Source organism: Lissotriton helveticus, chromosome 9 (genome assembly GCF_964261635.1).
Source record: "Lissotriton helveticus chromosome 9, aLisHel1.1, whole genome shotgun sequence".
In the NCBI taxonomy this organism is placed as follows: domain Eukaryota; kingdom Metazoa; phylum Chordata; class Amphibia; order Caudata; family Salamandridae; genus Lissotriton; species Lissotriton helveticus.
In genome coordinates, this window is record NC_136070.1 from 975,493,845 (window position 1) to 975,516,896 (window position 23,052).

Sequence of the window (23,052 nt, forward strand, 5' to 3'; positions counted from 1 at the left end):
TTTCGAGTCATTTTATGAGACCACAGACAAGATATGAATATCCCTCTACAGCAGTGTCTGTTATGAGAAGACCTCTACAAAGCCATACTGCTTAAACAAGGCTTATAATTAGACGATCTCTCCATAGGTCCTTAATCTCTACAAGTCCTTTATAAGATCATAGATATTGTACAACATCTCTAATCTTTAGAAGACCTTTTTATAATTCTCTTCACAGCCCAAGAGGTTGCAGGAGTTCATCCATCTCCACATCTATGATCTAGATATTGCACAGCCCAAGAAGGCACATTACAAGAGCATAGCCAACATATTAACATCCCTAGAGATGATGTGTATGGAAGACTTTTTGTGGAACCATCTCTTACACTGCCAGAGTATATGGAAAACCTCTCATACAGACCTGGCAGGGTACGAACATCTCTTTAAAGTGTCTACAAATGACCTTTTACAAGGCCATAACCAAAGCTTCAGTAAACTCCTTTTTAGTCCAGAAAACCGAAATACCTTCTAAAAAAAGAGCGAGGAAGCCAAAGGCTTTCACAGATTAAATTGTACCTAAAACATAATTTTCAGATTTAACAACTCGCAACTATTCATAAACTGGCATATAAAAGTTGTTTTTAATGATTTCATATCTCTCCCGAGTTCTTCCTACCATTCCCAGGTTTTGACTCACAACTTCCAATTTCATAAAAATGTAGATCCTCATAACTTTGCCGGGCATATCTCCCACCTATGGATATCCATTTGGTTTTAGAGGTGGAATGCAGCAGGTTCAACGCCTTAGGCATGGAAGTATTTAGTGAACCAAAAAACGGAATGACTTCCAATATTTAAGTATGTCATTTCAAGACTTTCTTTTCAAGAAAAGTCAACAGAGAGTCTAACCATATACAAAGAACATCTCAACATAGCCCCAAGCACAGACTGTTTGATTGTTCTTACAAACTCAGTGCATTTAGATAATATCTTAATAAACAGACTCTGCTAATTTTAAGTACTTTACTGTATACTTAGTTTACCAAAAACTGGGCCCTGGCCCAAAGGCCTACTGACAGTCTCTATAAGTCCACATATACTCGCCGAAAAGACGATTCAACGCCTCGTCAGGGGTAGTAAGCGCTATATAAATGCAATTACAATACAATATATAGAATGCAAGATTCTACAACTCTGTTACACATATGGAAGGCCACTGGAATTCTGCAGCGTTTTCTACATAATTACGAATTTGCTACATTTGTCACATAATCCATCTCCTTTTGCATAATTTGCAGTTTTTAACCAAAAAACATTTTCTAGCTCAAACATATCAAAAATTAATGAAAAGGCTACCACACATTGGAGCCCAGTGACAGGCCTTTTGTCACACACATCACTTTTCACCTGCTGATTGCTGTATTTAGGTGTTACACTGATACTAATAAACTGGCACACTTGCCCATACAGGATTAGCCTGTACAACTACCAAAATAGTGAATAGTGCTTCAAAATTAGCTACATTATGCCGCCTAATTTGCGTTTTCTTGCAGCCCATTTTAGCAGCGTCAGAGCTGGTAGCGCCTGGTGCGCCAATCTTTTTTGGCACCGCCCAGTGACCTTTTCCTTCACAAACTCCCTCATTACCACCCTCCAACAGTGCCTCTCATCTCTCCATAGCCCCTCTCTGACATACATTTAACTTTTTATAGCGCTACTCATATTTCACTTACGGTTCTTTGATCTGCATGGTACACGTTCTTTATTTGGAGCAGGCACCTCAACCCTCTGCACTACTTTATGATGAATCAAAACTGCCACTAGACAAAAGATCTCTCCCCAGCAGGAACATTAACCACCAGAGTTATCCTGACATTTTTATTGATACCCGAAAACTGCTCTACACACAAAGAGCTCTGCAGAGCATCCTTTTAAACCCATAGGTTAATTTAAAAACAAATGCAACCCCCACTCAAGGAAGGCCAGTGCCAGGTGCGGCTGCACCGGTCGCACCGCCCGAAAGCCGGCTCCGACCAGTGGCCCTCTATCTAGCCAATTACCATGGTAGGACGTTTCATTTGGCAAGAACATATGTCCATGCCCCAGTGCATGCTGTCTTTTGGAATTCACTGGTTGAAGAAGAAGTGTGTACTCTTCTTTTGAATCATGCGAGCTGCGGGAAGTTTAGCGAGAAGAACACATTTCACAGCACTGAGCTCCTGCAGGCAAGTAAGTGAAGAAGGGAAGCACCACTACACGGCATGGCAAGGCCAAGGACACAGCCTGCTTCTGCCTGCTCTCCACTACGACAAAAACATGCCTTTTCATAACCAACATTCTTCCACTAGCAAAACAAATGGATTACAAAAGCAGCTTTGCCAGGAGATGTGCTGTTTAGTGTTGAGACCTAGCCTGGAAATCGCGCTGCTCAGCCCCTTTAGACCAACACGGACATTTAAGGAAACCCAGGAGGTCTAAGGACTTGGGGGGGGGGGGGGTTGGTTGGGGGCTGGTGGGGGCGGAGAACGAAACCAGGATTGAGGTACTGAGAGTTTGAGATGGTGTTTCACAAGCACTTGAGCCTCCTTGAACGTGGCTGAAATACCCACAAAGAGACCTGGAGCAAGGCTGGTGCTTCCTCGCTAAATTCATATGCATGGAATATTTCTCTGCCTGTCGACACATGCTAGGGAATAAGGGAGTGTTGTTTCCCAGCACTGCATCTTTCCAGGATTAATGCTGAGAATAATCTGCTGCCCGTGACCTGTTGAAGGAGAGTGCTTCGCTGCTCTCGTCCATACCAATGTACCTTTAACACTGCTCACCTCACACTCACTGCTCTCCTGTCTTAAAGGCTGACTGCCCTCGCCGGATGAACATTGCACAAGGTACGTAACTTACCCGACCTGCCTGGGACTCACCTGGCTTGGGGCTCATCCTCATACCCACGGTGCCCGGTGCGGGCAGCCAGCAGAGGCGCCAGGCTCCTCCAAGGGTGAAACACACGCTGCCAAGCCAGCTCCTGCCCGCCTGGCTGCTCCTTTAAAGCAAACTCCGCGGCTGGCTGGGCGCAGGCACCTGTGGAGAAGGGGGGGTGACGATCCTCTTTTGTCAGGGAAAACCCTATTCTTCACGAACCACTGAGGCCTCATCAGCTGCTTCCACTCCCAAGGGTTGCAGGCAGAGTGAGTCCTGAAATGTACGCGACAGCTCGGACGCAGAATGACGAGATTGAAGGCGGCAGAACGCCGCCTCCCCCCTACAAAGGACGTACTTGGTACAGCCCGCGGTGACTTTTAAGCAATCTCTGCCCGCGGTTTAAAGGGACACGCACTCTCCTCTGCGCGGACTGACGGGAGCAGCGGCGGGCAGTGTGTGAAATCAGGAAGAACAAAAGAAATCTGGGAGAGGGGGACAGGCGCTGGGAGGGAGAGCTGAGAGAGGAAGGGGCTGGGAGAATGGGGGAGGGAGAGCGGGAGCACGAGCTGAGGCTTGGCCTGGGAGTAAACCACTCGGCCCCTGCCCCTCCCACCCGCCTCTGTCTTGCATATGACTGTACAGACTGGTACGGGACCGGAGCCCGGCCCGGCTGGCTGTTCAGGGCCTTGCTTGGGAGAATTCTCATACACTAGAATTATAGACATCCAGACCGGAGAGGGTTGTGTTAGCCTGGCCTCCTGACCGGGCGCTTGCTTCAGCGTGGTGCACAAAGCCCCTAACTTTTGGAGGATGTTTTTAGTACTCACATTGTGGTGCATTAGTGCTTGGTCTAGTGAGATGCTAGTTTTGAGGAGGAGCGCCCCAGCACCATGTTTTCCTCTATCTGGCTCCATCTTTCCAGCCCCGTTGCCCCATCTGCACTGTGAGGCAACCTTAGCGTAAGAATTCATTTAAACTATAGGCCAAATGCAAAATCGAATCGACATGATCTCTCAGTATAGAAACTCAACTTTCATATACTTCAGTTGTGCATACAATTATATTCTCATGCGTTTTTAAGAATTAGCAATAGCCTATTAAAAGGCATGTTTTATCAACTTTGCGCCACTCTTGTTATACTCAATTTAAAATGCAGCAAAAAAACTTTCCATTGTACTCGTTACATGAAAGTCTGGTGGTTTTTAAACCGGGATTATTCTACTGTTCAAGCTTTGAGTCTGGGCATCCAGGTTGTTGGGACACGTAGAAAATAGCTGCATCAATTTTCAACCCGCTTCTGCGTGCTCTGGAGGCGCGCGCTCTTAGGATAGCTGAAGTTCCACTTCACTATATTGTTGGGTCCAATAGCAATTCAAATGTCTTGGGTACATGTTTTGCCGCAGTCTCAGGAGCTGAGTAGGTAGGTTAGCTGGTGCTTGTCCACCGTTAGGGCCAGGGGACACGACTCATGCTCAAAATGCTTACTCCCTTCTAACTACCAGGAATAGGTGGATTTTGGGGTCTTTCTAAGAGTGTACAACTTCGCCTCACATTGACCTTGTTTGCTCTTTCACTTCCTTCCTCCTTCATCAGATGTATTTGTACAGAAGTAGGAAGTATCCCGGCCTTTGAAAAAGAAGCTACTGCTCATGTCACCAGCACCCATTATTCCCCATTTCATTATTTTACTCATTGGACAGCTTCTCTGCCTTGCCCATATTGCCATTTGGATCACTGGGCCTCCTCTGATTTTCCACTTTTTTGAGGTGCACGCAGACACCACCACACCGCCTCTTGGGCAAGGCTGGATCTGTTTATGGTACCGGCCCATGTGTTTTTGTCCTAACTTTAATTATATTTGCCTCGTCTCTCTCTCATCTCCTCACTTACACGGTTAGGTGCACCCACCAACAAAATAGCACATCTTTTGGCACTCACACACCTCCTCGCCTCTTCATCCACAGGCTTATAAAAAAAACAACACTATGCCTTTCGAGACGCCCCCAACGATGGAGGGTGCTGGAGCTACCCACCCAAAAGTGTGGTCCATAACCCACATTCGGGTATGAAGCGCTGTATAAAAGCTGCAGCACAACTGGATGACATGCACATTTTTTTGTACATTTTGAGACAGCGAAAGGAATGGGAGAACAGGGCTTTAATTGGATGAAAAAACTGGGGGGTCTCTCAAAGGGGCATGGTTAATGTAATTAAGGGTGTGGCTTAAAACCACATAAGCTAAAAATCTGTGCTTAGCATAGTGTGCCGCCCGATTGGTATTTTGCTGTTTCTGTCATTGCATCCAGATATATTATACAACAAGTGACATCATACCTTTAATAAGTCAGGACTATTGGCATTGTCAATGGTTGTTAGTTGCATAAGATAAATAAGCAGCAAATGTGGCTTGTATATAATAATGAAAAAGCTTCCACTTAAATCCCTGGTGACAGCACCACAATGTTGCTGCTCCTGAGTTTCAAAAAGAGAAGGGAAATCCAGAGAGAAAATGACTCTATAAAGGATTTAAAGGAGACCCGGCCCACTTAAAGCCCTGTGTGAAAATATAGCCACCTGTATTTGGCTGTGGAAATCGCAGGCCAGATATGAGCGCCTGTCTTCAATGAAATTAGCCATTCAGGATATCTGCAAACTTCCCTTAAGGTGGTCGGTAGCAGGTCCTATGTTGGCGCGCGCGGCGGCTGGGCGCCAAGGCCCTGTCTGTTTTCATTCCCCCAGCTCCGAGTTAACAAGAGGCGGGGGCCCGGCTCTCAGTGCCCGTAGCCGTGGCAATGGCATTTTCTCAGGGCAGGAATGCAATCGCCTGCCGGGGTCGCTGACCTCGGCGCCCCTGCCAAGGCGTTCCCAAGCGGTGGCGCGCCGCAGCCACCCGCCGCCTGGCCGCCGTCCAGCCCTCAGAGAGGCCCGCTCATAAGAAAGCCATCGGCGCTCTGCGCCTTTCAGGGGACAAGTGTCTGCGTCTGGGGGCCTCTCAACTGAACGCGTCTGTGAATTTAAGAGTCCTGGGCAGGGCCGGATTGTCCTCTTCGTCAATCTGTCGTTTCCCCTGAAAGCTGCAGGTTGGGAGGCTTCTTTTAAAACAGGGTGGACTGTAACAGCAACCCCACGGTCCCATGGGCTGTAACAACAGCCACCCTACGGTCCCATGGGCTGTAACAGCCACCCCACGGTCCCATGGGCTGTAACAGCCACCCCACGGTCCCATGGCTGTAACAACAGCCACCCTACGGTCCCATGGGCTGTAACAGCCACCCCACGGAGCCACCCCACGGTCCCATGGCTGTAACAACAGCCACCAGCGGTCCCATGGGCTGTAACAGCCACCCCACGGTCCCATGGCTGTAACAACAGCCACCCTACGGTCCCATGGGATGTAACAGCCACCCCACGGTCCCATGGGCTGTAACAGCCACTCCACGGTCCCATGGCTGTAAAAACAGCCACCCCACGATCCCATGGCTGTAACAACAGCCACCTGCGGTCCCATGGGATGTAACAGCCACCCCACGGTCCCATGGGCTGTAACAGCCACTACACGGTCCCGTCGCTGTAACAGCCACCCCACGGTCCAATGGCTGTAACAACAGCCACCTGCGGTCCCATGGGCTGTAACAGCCACCCCACGGTCCCATGGCTGTAACAACAGCCACCCTACGGTCCCATGGGATGTAACAGCCACCCCACGGTCCCATGGGCTGTAACAGCCACTCCACGGTCCCATGGCTGTAACAACAGCCACCTGCGGTCCCATGGGCTGTAACAGCCACCCCACGATCCTATGGCTGTAACAACAGCCACCTGCGGTAACAGCCACCCCACGGTCCCATGGCTGTAACAACAGCCACCTGCGGTCCCATGGTATGTAACAGCCACCCCAAGGTCCCATGGGCTGTAACAAGTCACGGTCCCATGGGCTGCAACAAGCCATCCACGGTCCCATGGAATGTAATAGCCACCCCAAGGGCCGTAACAACAGCCACCCCACAGTCCCATGGGCTGTAACAGCCACCCCACGGTCCCATGGGCTGTAACAGCTACCCCACGGTCCCATGGGCTGTAACAGCCACCCCACGGTCCCATGGCTGTAACAACAGCCACCTGCGGTCCCATGGGCTGTAACAGCCACCCCACGGTCCCATGGCTGTAACAACAGCCACCCCACGGTCCCGTGAGATGTAACAGCCACCCCACGGTCCCATGGGCTGTAACAGCCACTCCACGTTCCCATGGCTGTAACAACAGCCACCTGCGGTCCCATGGGATGTAACAGCCACCCCACGGTCCCATGGGCTGTAACAGCCACTCCACGGTCCCATGGCTGTAACAACAGCCACCTGCGGTCCCATGGGCTGTAACAGCCACCCCACGGTCCCATGGCTGTAACAACAGCCACCTGCGGTCCCATGGGATGTAACAGCCACCCCAAGGTCCCATGGGCTGTAACAGCCACTCCACGTTCCCATGGCTGTAACAACAGCCACCTGCGGTCCCATGGGCTGTAACAGCCACCCCACCGTCCCATGGCTGTAACAACAGCCACCCCACGGTCCCGTGAGATGTAACAGCCACCCCACGGTCCCGTGGGCTGTAACAGCCACCCCACGGTCCCATGGGCTGTAACAGCCACCCCACGGTCCCATGTCTGTAACAGCCACCCCGCGGTCCCATGGGCCGTAACAACAGCCACCCCACGGTCCCATGAGCTGTAACATCCACCCGCCGTCCCATGAGCTGTACCAACAGCCACCCCACGGTCCCATGGGATGTTACAGCCACCCGCGGTCCCATGGGCTGTAACAGCCACCCGCGGTCCAAAGGGCCGTAACAACAGCCACCCCACAGTCCCATGGGCTGGAACAAGTCACGGTCCCATGGGCTGCAACAAGCCATCCACGGTCCCATGGAATGTAATAGCCACCCCAAGGGCCGTAACAACAGCCACCCCACGGTCCCGTGGGCTGTAACAGCCACCCCACGGTCCCATGGGCTGTAACAGCCACCCCACGGTCCCATGTCTGTAACAGCCACCCCGCGGTCCCATGGGCCGTAACAACAGCCACCCCACGGTCCCATGAGCTGTAACATCCACCCGCCGTCCCATGAGCTGTAACAACAGCCACCCCACGGTCCCATGGGATGTTACAGCCACCCGCGGTCCCATGGGCTGTAACAGCCACCCGCGGTCCAAAGGGCCGTAACAACAGCCACCCCACAGTCCCATGGGCTGGAACAAGTCACGGTCCCATGGGCTGCAACAAGCCATCCACGGTCCCATGGAATGTAATAGCCACCCCAAGGGCCGTAACAACAGCCACCCCACAGTCCCATGGGCTGTAACAGCCACCCCACAGTCCCATGGGCTGCAACAAGCCACCCACGGTCCCATGGGCTGTAACAGCCACCCCAAGGGCCGTAACAACAGCCACCCCACGGTCCCAAGGGATGTAACAGCCACCCCACAGTCCCATGGGCTGCAACAAGCCACCCACGGTCCCATGGGCAGTAACAGCCACCCCACGGTCCCATGGGCTGTAACAGCCACCCCACGGTCCCATGGGCTGTAACAGCCACCCCACAGTCCCATGGGCTGCAACAAGCCACCCACGGTCCCATGGGCTGTAACAGCCACCCCAAGGGCCGTAACAACAGCCACCCCACGGTCCCAAGGGATGTAACAGCCACCCCACAGTCCCATGGGCTGCAACAAGCCACCCACGGTCCCATGGGCAGTAACAGCCACCCCACGGTCCCATGGGCTGTAACAGCCACCCCACGGTCCCATGGGCTGTAACAGCCACCCCACAGTCCCATGGGCTGCAACAAGCCACCCACGGTCCCATGGGCTATAACAGCCACCCCACGGTCCCATGAGATGTAACAGCCACCCCACAGTCCCATGGGCTGTAAAAGCCACCCCACAGTCCCATGGGCTGCAACAAGCCACCCACGGTCCCATGGGCTATAACAACAGCCTCCCCACGGTCCCATGGGCTGTAACAGCCACCCCACAGTCCCATGGGCTGCAACAAGCCACCCACGGTCCCATGGGCTATAACAACAGCCTCCCCACGGTCCCATGGGCTGCAACAAGCCACCCACGGTCCCATGGGCTGTAACAGCCACCCCACAGTCCCATGGGCTGTAACAGCCACCCCACAGTCCCATGGGCTGCAACAAGCCACCCACGGTCCCATGAGATGTAACAGCCACCCCACGGTCCCATGGGCTATAACAACAGCCTCCCCACGGTCCCATGGGCTGTAACAGCCACCCCACAGTCACATGTGCTGCAACAAGCCACCCACGGTCCCATGGGCTGTAACAGCCACCCCAAGGGCCGTAACAACAGCCACCCCACGGTCCCATGGGCTGTAACAGCCACCCCAAGGGCCGTAACAACAGCCACCCCACGGTCCCATGAGCTGTAACAGCCACCCCACGGTCCCATGGTCTGTAACAGCCACCCCACGGTCCCATGGGCTGTAACAGCTACCCCACGGTCCCATGGGCTGCAACAAGCCACCCACGGTCCCATGGGCTGTAACAAGCCACCCACGGTCCCATGGGCTGTATCAGCTACCCCACGGTCCCATGGGCTGCAACAAGCCACCCACGGTCCCATGGGCTGCAACAAGCCACCCACGGTCCCATGGGCTGTAACAAGCCACCCACGGTCCCATGGGCTGTATCAGCTACCCCACGGTCCCATGGGCTGCAACAAGCCACCCACGGTCCCATGGGCTGTAACAAGCCACCCACGGTCCCATGGGCTGCAACAAGCCACCCACGGTCCCATGGGCTGTAACAAGCCACCCACGGTCCCATGGGCTGTATCAGCTACCCCACGGTCCCATGGGCTGCAACAAGCCACCCACGGTCCCATGGGCTGTATCAGCTACCCCACGGTCCCATGGGCTGCAACAAGCCACCCACGGTCCCATGGGCTGTAACAAGCCACCCACGGTCCCATGGGCTGTATCAGCTACCCCACGGTCCCATGGGCTGCAACAAGCCACCCACGGTCCCATGGGCTGTAACAAGCCACCCACGGTCCCATGGGCTGTAACAGCCACCCCACGGTCCCATGGGCTGTAACAGCTACCCCACGGTCCCATGGGCTGCAACAAGCCACCCACGGTCCCATGGGCTGTAACAAGCCACCCACGGTCCCATGGGCTGTATCAGCTACCCCACGGTCCCATGGGCTGCAACAAGCCACCCACGGTCCCATGGGCTGTAACAAGCCACCCACGGTCCCATGGGCTGTAACAAGCCACCCACGGTCCCATGGGCTGTAACAAGCCACCCACGGTCCCATGGGCTGTAACAAGCCACCCACGGTCCCATGGGCTGTAACAGCCACCCCACGGTCCCATGGGCTGTAACAGCCACCCCACGGTCCCATGGGCTGTAACAGCCACCCCACGGTCCCATGGGCTGTAACAGCCACCCCACGGTCCAGTTCTAGCCGTGGGCTCGTGCAGTTAAGAGCTGGCTTCAACATTTTTGTTTCCAGCTCGACCACGGACTTGGGACACAAAAGTGACTAATTATACGTCGAGAGAACAAGCTGGAGGCTACGGACAGTCACTTTGTGTCAATCGAGGTTCAGAAGAGGCGGCTGCGCGAGGCCCGTGGTCCTCTTTGAGGCCTGCGACGGGAACTCGGAAGTCCTAATGGGAGGTAACTGGTCCTTTTGTGAAGCGCTCTTACACATCCGGGGAAACGCATGAAATAAAATAAAATAAATAAATCTGTGGATGTACTGATGCACCTATGCCCTTTTGTGCAGGACCACCGAATTCCATAGAACCTCACCTCAGAAACCCGACCTGCACCTCTCATACAGACTTCAAAAACTCGCTTATTTCCTACCGACCCCTGTGCTCAGAGGCCACTGAACACCGATGACGTCATCTGCTTACTATGCAACCAGTGGCCAGGAGGCCTGTATCGCCAGCGTGGGCTGAGGCCCCAGGGCACACTTGGCTGCCCTTGGGCAGCACTGACCCTGCAGGCGCTGGCTTCGCTCTGCAGTGATGGGTCCCTCCTCCCCTCTCTTGGCCTGTCACCCTGCAGTGGAGTGTCATGGGTTCCTTCCCTGTGGCCTCACGCGGAGCTCTGGGTTCTCTCTGACTGACTCCCACGTCACCGGCCTCACACTCCGGAGCGGGGTCTCACCCAGGGCCATCACTGAACTATGTGCATAAGTGAAGACGAATGTTGCCAGGTGACCACCTGTACCCCCTGACTTCCCTCAAAGTGCGCAGGTAGCGCGTCACAACCTATGCCCTTATAGAATGCCCCGTGATGGCCCGCGGCACCAGTTGAAGGTCAATTCAATTCAATTCAATTCAAGGGTGCCTCCTGCAATCACCAGAAATATAGTCTGGGCATCAGCAGATGACATGCCTTTGGATTTTGGAGTATAAGAATATTTATTCATCTTGAGATAACAGTATGTGAAATAAGTTACATTACAGCATACTGCTTGGCGGAAAGCGTGGAACGTATGGGGGTAACGCGGGTACGTAGCTTTCAATGGTGGAACAGGTGCAGTTGCACCGGGGCCCATAGGCACGAGGAGCCCATTGAACCCTGTTTATTGCTGTATTTCAGCCTTCAAACAGCAGTGTGTGTGTGAGGGTGTGTGTGTGGGGGGGGCATGGACTGAATGTGGCGCCACAGGAAGGCAAAGTTACCCCACAGGTAATCTTGGAAGCGCCAATGCTCTGAAATGCGCTCCATGCAGACAAACCGCTAAATCACGGGTAAACATAAAGTGTAGACTCGTGGGTGGAGTCAGCCGATGTATCTTTAGGGATAACGAACAAGGAAAAACGGATTGTGTACACAAGGTAAATAATCAGCGTGCCCCTTGTCTGAAGACAAAAGGACGTGACTATAACCGATATTATCTCCCCACATTGTGCTCCCGTGCTGCTGTCCCTGGAACCAGACAACTGAACTAAAGTGGGCGAGCCAACACGTTTACAGGGGGAGTCGAGCCAAGGGTCTGGCGTGGCTCCCTGCAGCAGCCGAGCCCTATGTAAATCGAGCAATAATCATCACGTAAAAATAGGATAAAATCTCTATTTAAAAAATAAAAAAAGTGTTTCTTTAACATGTAGAAGTGTTCCATTTTAGTACAAGTGATAGTTTGTACACATGACACATTCCTGCCTCCTCCACCGCCCTGACTACCCCGTTAGAGGAAAGTGGCAAGTGAATTACCCTGCGCTCCCTTATGTTATGTGTTAATTAATACATGGAGCAGCATTAGTCTTTTAAATCAAACACAAGATGATTTTGTGCAGCGCACATCCCAAATTCACTTATTTGAAGGTGCTCTCATATCTGAAAATAAATATAAAAGAGGCTTCTTGGTGAAATAAAATATTTGCCTAGGGTCCCACAATTTGATTAAACATGGAGGCCAAGATTTATTCCAGGTTTTCTGGTTTCGCTTTGTATATAATGCAGTCACTAAAGCAGGTATCTTTTTCTCTCCCCTTTCCACATCAATTGCTAATGCGAATTGGCACATGAAGTTGGAGTGCGGGCGATAGCCAGAAGCCACATGAAAGGTTTGGCCCGTTTTGGGGTGGAGATTCCAAGAGGGCCTCGAGCCAGCCATCGGGGAAACATGTACCAAGTTTTCTAACACTCATTCCACTTCCTTATTAATAAACGCAGGGACTCCTAGAAGGCCTTATGGGCCGGAAGATTAAGCCAGTAGCGAGCTAAGCATAGCAGATATGCACTCAAAGGGTGCAGAGACCCAGAGCATGTTTCCAGTGGTCCAGCCCAAGAGGCAGCAAACAAAGAGGGAACTGGTCAGAAGTGTGGTTGAGGGCAGGAAATGCTGCAAAAGATGTGAAGGGTGCCAAACTTCGGCACAGCTATTGGACCACAGTCTTTAAACTGGCCTATCAGGGCTGCACCATGGCCTGAAGCCGTACCTGCAAACACAACAATGATGGACAGAATGTGGATCAATGTCACACATTCACCCCAGTCCAAAGATCTGGGCCCAAATCCATCGTTTTTCCACTCCACACCACCCTGGGTTAGACAATGGCGATATGCAAATCAGCGCTGACCCTGTGCCCCATGGGAACAGTCCAGTCCGAACTACAAAAGCCATGTCCTTCCCAGAACGGAAACAAGCATCCGAGGACCGGCCCGGTTTCGAGGTAACACCAAAACCATGACCATGGCCTGAAGCCAGCAAAGAGGAAAGAAAGAAAGAAAGAAAGAAAGAAAGAAAGAAAGAAAGAAAGAAAGAAAGAAAGAAAAGACGAGAAAAAAGAAAGCAAGAGAAAGGCAAGAAGGAAAGTAAGTAGCAGGCAAGACAGAAAGTGGAAGACAAGAAAGAAAGTAAAGAAGGAAAGGAAGAATGAGGAAGGCAAGAAAGAAAGAAGAGAAGGAACGAAAGAAGGAATGAGTGAGAGGGTTGTAAAGAAAGAGCACCGCAAGAGCGCCCTATGAGCTTATACTCAGAGTTCATGTGAGCTGCTAGTATGGTGTGAAAAAACAGCAGTCAGATAAACAAGCCAATTAAAATGAATTTACAACAGCACTGGCAGGAGAGGGGAGCTGATAAAGCTGGAAGGTGCCCAGTACTGGGAACTTCTGGTAGAGATCATCATGCTATCACATCAGTCTCTATGAACAAATGCAACACTAAAGTAACAATAAAGTAAAATTAAAAACACTGGCACTGAAGGAAACTACCTTGTGTGCGGATGTGCTTCTTGTGTAAGGGCTAAATGCAGTCACTCCAAATGATGTCGGCCAGTGGCTGAAGTAGGCTCACCTATTGGCTGTATCCTGTGTTGCGCGGAAGCAAAATGTGAATGACATACCAACAGACCAATGGATAATGAGAGGTGGTTGGAAGCCCCTTTAAGTAAGTGTATTATACATACAAAATTAGTAAAATCAAAAGCTCTTTGCTAACACCAGACCTGAAAAGAGAGAAGAGTAGAGGATAAATGAAGAATGCGGGAATCCCACAATCAGAAGTAAGATTAAGGCATTCCTTCGGTCTGAAGAAAGGGGTCCAGAGGGTTTGGGGGATGGTTCACAAGAAGGGTTCTTGGGATGACTACTGGCAGGGCCAGCCAGCACTGAAAATAGACGGGGGTTACTCTCAGACACGCATGTGCATTTGAAGCTTGACTGGGAGCCAGAGAATAACTACAGGCAAAGTTAAGCCTACACTTCAATCAAGGTGTGGTACGCAGTGGCGTAGCGTGGTGGTGGGGGGGCACAGGTGCAGTTGCCCCAGGCGCAAATTTCTTAGGGGCATTTTTAGGGGCGCAAAATTTTAAAGCAAAAAGTAGAAGGATACTTGACTTGCCTCGGGCACTGGCAACCCACGCTACGCCTCTGTTGGTACGTCCAGAGACTGAACTCTCCAAAAAGACTTAGTGCTCCGTAGGAGTGAAGAATCATCACTAAATGTTAATACTCTGGCTAAATACTGAATTAGACATAAATATAAACAGTCTTTTGCCCTGCCTTCCATAGGGCCCTGTTTTGGTTAAATGTCAATAAACAGTTCATAAATGCAAGAGGAAGATTGTTGGACGATCTGGTTGCGAGGCCCCAATGCTGAGGTTAAAGCACCCGTAGATTTCCTGTGACTTTTTCCTGACAGTGGTAAATGCCACTGAGAGATGCCACTATCTGGCCAAGAACTCTTCACTGACTTGGCGGAGAAGGAGAAATGTGCTGGATTTCTCTCATCCGCTGAGGTGGCGGAGGTAACTTCCCTCCAACGGAGGAAGGAACTTCTTTCAGTCAAACTCTAAATCAGGTCATTGGTGCTTTCTAGACATTCTTTGGAGATGAGCAATAGATGAATGGCAGTTCCACTATAGAGGGCCGACTGGCCTTTTATCCCACCAGTCATTTCCCCCCGTGGGTTGGAGCCCTTGAATGCCGGCCGTACCAGAGGCAAGGGGGGGCTTCAAGACAGAGAGAGGGAGCAAGAGGTAGTCTGAAAAGGATCAGAGAGAGAGAGGGGAAGGAGAGAAAGAAAATGGATGGATTGAAAAAGAGAGAGATAGCACAGAAAGGGGAAGAGAGCGGGGCTGTTTTGAGTATCTTCGCCTGTGCTGCTTTTGGTTGCCCAGTCTAGTCTTGCTACTATCCCGGCTTATTATACTTACAATAACATTTTTTATCATACTATGTTAGCAGGACTTTTTACTAATCTTCCTCTTCTGCCTGAGACAGTTGGTGAGAAAATATAATGGCTTTGTGACTTATTTACAAAAGCATTCTGTAATTTCCAGTAGTATTTTTGTACGTACTTTTACATTCCTGTGTGAAGTGGCCCTGAAACCCCCAACTCCCTATTACTAATAGTGAAAAGAGGACACAGTACTTTCTATTTATGCTAATTGTATATGAACATTTCATTAATAGTCCCGTTTTCTCCAATTATAGATATTTTGAACCATTTCACAAAGAGATGTTCAAGTACTTAAATGACATCTTCAGGAGAATTACTCTTCGCATACTCTAAAATGTCTGACAAGGCCCCATAATCTTAAGTTTGAGGGTGAGTCCTTTGGTATAAGAAGTCCTATGGCAGTCAGAGTGAATGAACATGTAATGTATGACTGACTCAGCCTTTCATACATCTGACATTGAGCAAATTTGTAAAAATGAGTGCTTGGCCTTCTTGGACAGTTCAGTCACCAATAAATACAGGGGTAGCAGCAGCGCATAGGCTGAGAGAGCATATCGGGTGGATGACGTCCCTTAAAATGGTGCATTCAGGCTCCTACAAATGCCCTGCGTTGTTATCACCCCGGCCTGCCAGCCTGGATGATTTACTTTGTAGTGAATGCATCAAGTCTCAAGGCCTTCGCTCTCCAATGTGTCACCATCACTGGCGTGACCGTCAGCAAACATTTTGTTTTAGCCTATAATCTCCTTCCGGTCCCTGCTCCAGTTCTCCCTTCTAGAGGCCGATTATTTTCAGGACTTACTTCCAAAATTCCAATTCTCCAAAAATGTAGGCCTCGACTAGACCCAGGCTTCTCATCCTTGGGCCTGTGGCCCAGTCACAGGCGACGCTGCTGTCTTTCAGAGGCACAGACCTGCTTGCAAATAGTGAGCGAACAGGCAGACTACTAACCCTGCACCCTACCAGGCTCTTAGGGGCATATTATTAAGGACCAGTGTTAAAATTATCGCTGTTTTATCTGCAGTTTCCTGCCGATAAAACGGCGATAATGGGCTTGATAATACACCCTTGTTAATTCCCGTAGAAGCCCATGTTAACACCAGAACATGGGCTTCTATGGGAATTAGCAAGGGGGTATTATCAAGCCCATTATCGCTGTTTTATAGGCAGTTTCCTGCCGATAAAACAGCGATATTTTAACACTGGTCCTTGATAATATGCCCTTTATTGCTTGTTGGGGACAGGCCCGGCTCTAGGAATCTAGCTCAGGGGGGCCATGAACAGGATTGGGTCCACGTTAACAAGAATGGGCAGTGGTAACAAATATTGCAGAGATCTGATATTTTAAGTACATTGTCGACCTTTGACATAAACACCATAACAACCAACCAACAAGGTACCTTCTTTGCTTTCCCTACTGGATTTCCGCCTTTCTTGAAAGGGAGAGGTGCAGCACGCAGGTGAACTGCACCCTGCTCTTGGTCATGTGCAGAAATATTCCTGCTGCCACATATCTCTTAGCAACTATATTATATATATATTGAGTAATGGAACTTTCCATAAAATAAGTGAAGTAGTGGTATTAGGTGGTGTTGTAAAGAGAAAACAATAATATTATCATGTGTAAGGCACAGTCCTTTTAAAAAAAAGTTTCTAGATACTTTTAACACATTGAAAAGTATTATACCACTATACATTACAAAATGGCTACCATGGTTTTACCCTGTGTTGATACTATCTGAACTGTGATGAACATTGTCCTCTTTCTAGGACCATGTTTTTAATCAAGAAATGTATGTATTTAAAACAAAGCTTTATGTGTGGCCCAACATCGTGAACAAGGCAGTCAGGAAATGCCCGAAATGCATGGATGTTATCGCACTTGCAATAAAGATAAGCCTCATTTCCCTGAAGTTTACCATGAGATTCAGCAAACCTTATATATCCGATTAGCTTCCTTGATGTTTTTGCTCACCCTAAGGGCATGAGGTGTACTGTCACTGCCAGACAGCTGAAGCTCCTGCCCACCCTCAATCCTCGCAGTGGGCATTGGGAGTGAACACATGCCTCAGGGGCATTGCTCAGTTCAGGTCCATGTGCCTTGAGCTTACTCTCAGGGTCTTGAGGTTTATGCTCACCCCAAGTTGCCCGAAATCCTGCTCACTCCAAGGTTCTCAAGGCTCCTGATAGTCCCCATCTCTCCTTCTCACCATGGGGGTGCTAAGGCTCCTGCTCAGTGTCATTTACTTGTGGCTCCTGGCACCGCTCAAGTGCCCAGAGGATCCTTCTCAGGGACACTAACCATTGGAGCTCTGGTCCACCTTAGGCCCCTGGGGCACAGGTCATCTTCTTGTTGCTGCATCTTCTTCTCAATTTCACATAGCAGAAGGTATTGTTTCCCATCAGATCACTGACTTTCCTGGTCACCCTGAGGTCTTCTGATTCTTTTCCCACCCTTAACCACATCGCTGCGGCGGCTATTCCGCCGCAGCACTAAGGGGGCGGGGCGGCCGCATGCCGGTGACGGAACCGCTCCGTCATCAGCCGCGGTTGGGCTGTGCTCATGACGGAGCGGTTCCGTCATGGCCCCGCCCGCTCAATAGAACGCGCCGCGCAGGCGCGAAATCAGGGCCGCGCAGGCGCGGCGGCCGGGCCATGACGGAACCGCTCCGTCATCAGCACAGCGCCACCGCAGCTGATGACGGAGCCATTCCGTCATCAGCATAGAAAGGGTTAATAAGTCAGCAAACTGACTGCTAATCTACAAGCTTCAGTGGCTGCACACATCCAAGTCTTTCATGGACCTTTTTGATTGCCACACAGAAATCTCTCCGAGTGTGATGTCTAAGGGGGTGTAACACAGCTTGGTACTTGGTGACATTTATACTGTTGGGAAGAGATATGATCTGACTCTGCTTGACATGCTGGAGGAAATCACTTCAACAACAGTCGTTTGTTTCTTTTTCTATGTACTACCTGTGCCCTTGCTCTCTCTTTTGCTCCCCCACACATATGAACAGCCCTTTACTGCTCCTTCTAGTTGTTATCCCTGTCTTCCCTTTTTTTTAATCTCTCATTTCAGCAGAACTCTCATGTTATCACCCACCACATCTATTGGGTTTTCTATGTTTAGGTATGTTTGTCCATATGTTGTATGAACTTTTCATTCTGTCTCTCTCCCTCTCTTTCTCTCATTCTACAAACCCCTCTATCGATTTTAATCCCCTCCTATATCATTCTCCCTCCCATTATTCTGCCTCTCTTGTTTTCCATCTTATTTCTCTCTCTCGCCGTTGTAGCCCTGATTTTCCCGATTTCCATCGCCCCAGCACTATTTCCCTCCCTCTCCCTTAGTCGACAAACTCCCCCTCTTTCAAACTCCTCTGCCGCGCATATGAACTCTATCCTTCGTTCTTTTTCTACCTCATACAAGAATTGACCAGCACTCAAGAAAAGTGTACAATAAATAGATGTTTCCAACTAAATTTTCTTGTTCTACAAGTCACTTTATTTTGATTTCTTTTTCCTTCAACAACTCCACAGTAGCCAATGCGTTTCGTCCTGCTTGAGGACTTCTTCAGGGCTCAAAGTTTACGTCTTCTCAAAAGAGTACTTCCTGGCGCACTGCAAGATCCAGTCCAACTATTATTTCGAAACCCTTAATATGTTGGCAGTATATAATTCAAAAAGTGCCGTATCAATAGGTCCCAATTTAACAGAAAGGATTGTAACGTCCTCCGTCAGTCTGATAAAGCCATGGTAGGCTTCGTTTCGTGGGACAAGACATCTGCACTCCCGAATGTATCGCGGAGAGTTCTTTTTCTACCTCCCATGTTCTTATTCCCCACTCTCTCAATTTTTACTGCCTCTTTGATTTTTACTTCATTTCTTATTCCTGCCCTAAAAATTCTCCCTTTCTTCAATTGTGCCTTCTCGTGTCTGTCACCCTAACGTCTCTCTAGCACTTGAACTTGTTTGTGTCCTACACCTAATGTTATATTTCATTGTGTCCCATTTACTGAATTGCTGCTGTCAGTAACTACCTGCTTTAGCCACCCATGACATTTGCAGAAGACCATTCTCTGAGGACAATAGATAGATTCCTGTCTCTGTGAGAGCTTTCCGGTCTGCAGCTCCCAAATGTTATTCAGGAAAGTGGAGGGCTTGCTCTACTTTTAGTCGATATCAGACCACAAGTATGTTTTATTGTTGAGTAGTAAGCGAAAATCCACCTATTTCCGGTGGAATTGTTAGAAACAGGGGAGAATTCACAGTTGAATTTTGGATTGGATTGCATTTGAGACTTGTTAAGCGCTCGATTACCCGAAGGTGTCTTGACGCTAATGTCCAGCTGATGAAAAGAAAACCACGATTGCTTTGTTAATGTATAATTTCTTCTATTTATTGAATAGCCATGTTTTTAGCTGTTTCCTAAATTCGAGTAGTGATTTGCAGTTTTTTAGGTGTAGCGGCAGGGAGTTCCAGATTATCGTTGCCCCTAATATGAAACTCCTGCCTCCCCAACGGACCTGCCTGTGTCTGGGAGTGCTCAGTAGAAGTGCCTGGTAGGATCTCAAGTTTCTGGCAGGGGTGTATTTTTTTAGTTGGGCTCTCAAATAGAGGGGACCTATTCCCTGTCCTGCTTTGAATGCTAGACACTGGGACTTAAACGCTATCCTCTTGTCCACAGAGAGCCAGTGGAGTTCCTTCAGCCGATGTGATACTGATTGATGTTTTGGTATATTGAGGATCAGTTACGGCTGCGTTCTGCATCCTCTGGAGCTTAGTCAGCAGCTAGGATTGTATGCCGACATATAAGGCATTGCCGTAATCGAGTCGTGAAAGGGCCAAAGCTGTGCCAGCTGTTTTCACGGAATTGGGTGGAATAAAACGCTGAATTTTTTTGATCATTTTGAGGATGCCCCATTGGCATTCCTTTGACCATACTATGGCTTTCTTGTGGTTTACTCAATATATGGAACTTCCTCTAGGTATCACCAACCTCTAAATCAAGCTGTGGACTGATGGAACGTCAGAACTAAGAAGTGTGTGTGAGGCTGTTTCCCTCTCTCTCTGTTTCCCTTCCTCAGTGTGCTTATCTATAATTATTTCCCTCTCTTCTAGTATCTTTCCTCTCCCCCTCTTTTTGTCTCTACTCCCCACTCCGTCTCTTATGTTCTGTTGCCTCAGTCTCTCTCTTTAACTCTGCACCTCTCCTTTTGCCCCAACATAGAGGGTGCATTATTGTTTCACTGGATCTTTGTCACTTTTGCAACTTTGTCAACATCGAATTTTCCCCTTTTACCCATTTCCATTTCTAGTCATAGTTAACGTCATTTCAGTCCTTATTGTTATATTTCTGAAGTTCCATCACTCTTCGTTGAGCACAGAATGAAACTTCCAATCTGCATCTGGTATGATATCACTACACAGTTTTTAAACCAAGAAAGACCCCCACCCCCTAGCGTTACTATCTGATCAGTGTGACCTGCTGCGAGCCAACGCACCCCCCCTCCCCCCACCTAAGACTTATTAATTGTGCTGCTTGAAAGCATCAGCCGCTCCCCAAGGACTCAAAGTCCTCTCCAGAGGCCTGGGATGGGAGGAGATGCACCATGCTGTGCCGCCCCTGCAAAAAGAACAGTTGATGGACAGAATGCAGAACAATGTCATACATTCACCTCAGTACAGAGATCTGGGCCTAAATCCATTGTTTTTTTGCTCACCATGCCATTCCAGTTTGGACCCAGCCATATGCAAATCAGTCTTGACCCTGTGCCTCATGGGAACAGTCCAGCCCGAACTGCCAGGCCAGGTCCTCCCTGGACTGGAATCAAGCATGCTAGGACCAGTTTCGAGCGTTCAGCCCTCATCAGCCAGGATAGCTTGACTCCAGTGGCATGGAGAGCACACGACCCAGGTCTGGGCATACCCGTCCCACTCGAGGTGACAAATGCAAAAACAACAGTTGATGGACAGAATGCAGAACAATGTCATACATTCACCCCAGTACAGAGATCTGTGCCTAAATCCATCATTTTTTTGCTCACCATGCCATTCCAGTTTGAACCCAGCCATATGCAAATCAGCCTTGACCCTGTGCCCCTGCCAGGCATTGTCATCCTGCACATGAGAAAGGACCAGCTGGCTCTGTGGCTTGCAGAGACTACACTGGAGCTGTAGCAGCCTTTCGGTTTGTGCGGCCCAGGTATGTTCACTGCTTTTCCATTTCTCCGGGTGGCCTTGGGTGGGCCAGGATCTTCCTTGGGTGGGCCTGGCCCACCCTCTAGAACCGGGCCTGGTTGGGATGACTGGCGTTGTAGCTCTGTGCTGCCCACTTCTAAGCGGAAGACGGATTTTTGATAGAATTCGAGGCTGACACTTGATTGGCCCGTGAATCCCAATAATGCATGCCAGGTGGGTGAGAGGCCTCCAGTTCTATCTGCCTCTGACCCAGCCCTGCTTTCTGTGGGAGGAGCAGTCTTTTGAAAATGTGAATTGTTCTCGAGTGAGCACCTCCACTGTCCATTGCCCCTTCCCTCCCGCTGTCCACCTGCCCCCACCCTCCTCCTCTCTCGTGCTGCGTGACCCCATCCACTCTGCAGCGCGGGCAGTTGTACAACATGGCTTAAAGTTAAGAAAACGCTATGACGCTGCCAATGCTGGGCGCTTCATGGCGCAATTTTAATTATTATTTTTGTACTTTAAGCCATGCTGCACAACATGAAAAAAACGTTGGCAAAAACAATAGATCGCGCATAGGCGAAACCTGTTTGCTTTGCCAACGCTTGTTCTACCTTCTGCAAACAGCCCAAACTCGGAATGAAACTCGGCGGTGGAAGGGGAGGCGTGGGTAGGTTGAATTACTAGTGGATTTATTTATTTATTTATTTTGAAAGTTTTATAGAGCGCGAACTAGATCCTCGCAGATATCAGAGCGCTTTAAGCACATAGCGGTCATACAGACAACATAAATCATTTAACATAACATTTTGTGCAAAGAAGGCCTTTGTATCAAACCTGAAATTACAGATTCCCCCGACAATCCCTCATTTCTCAGAGGTTCACCTATACTCCCTAAAAAGTCGCCCTTATAGTTTAGTTACCAATTGCTCGGCTCTCGGTAACTCTGGGTGGAGGGGGGAGTGAACAGGGCCGAATCCAGGCCAATTACCACGAAGGCCTAAAAGGCGGAACGATTGGAAAAGCAGACCCAGCCCCTGAAAAGCCGCGCTCACTTATTTTACCAAATATCCCCTCCATCAACGTCATCCCTTCCCATGCTGCCCTGCAGGAGCGGGGTCTGAGACACGAGAACACAGAGGCAGGGGGGAGATACATTTCCTTGTCAAAACGAGGATTTAATGGAGCAATCTTCAAAGCGCCGAAGGCATCCGAAGCAGTCTTGTCAAGATGAAGAGACTTCAGGGCCTCAGGAAACAGATGGAGGAAAAGATACAAGGAGATGCCGTTTCAACATGTGCCTGCCCCCCCCTGTCTGATCAACTGCCCACCCACAGCCTCAACTCGTCTGTCTGTCTTTCCTTCTACCCTCGCCTTAGTTTCTACCCTCACTAGATACTCTATAGCACACACATTTGTTCTTTTTCACCTCAGGCTCTTTCTACCTTCTCCTGACTCTCTGCCCAACAACTCCGACCTCTATTAACCCCTCCCTTTCCTCCTTCTGTTCTGTCCACTCTACCCCTCCCCTTTTATCTCCTCCCTCTTCAATTTCTACTCCACACTCCTTTCTTTCCTTCTACCACTGCCCTCTCAGCCCGATCCAATCTTTTCTGCCTGCCGACCTCTGCCCTTTGCACCTATCGGCTTTCTTCCCTCCTCTCTCTGCCCTTCATTTCTACCCTTGCACCACTGCTCTTGCTACCCCCTTCTCTGCCTTAATAACTCTGCCCTTTCTAAATCCC

At 49.8% G+C, this 23,052-nt stretch overlaps 1 protein-coding gene across 4 annotated transcripts in view; it reads right to left on the reverse strand.

Annotated features, from left to right (window-relative positions):
* LOC144782102 (hyaluronidase-2-like) overlaps positions 1-23,052 on the reverse strand; it is an 82,044-nt gene that overhangs the window by 52,960 nt on the left and 6,032 nt on the right. The window contains exon 1 of one of the 4 annotated variants that reach the window (XR_013601104.1): positions 2,901-3,334. The exons of 2 other annotated variants lie outside the window; for them this stretch is intronic. The gene's annotated coding sequence lies outside the window, so the exon portion shown is untranslated. Of the gene's footprint in view, positions 1-2,900; positions 3,335-23,052 lie in introns of those variants that run through there. One more of the 4 variants, XM_078661267.1, reaches the window with a different exon arrangement.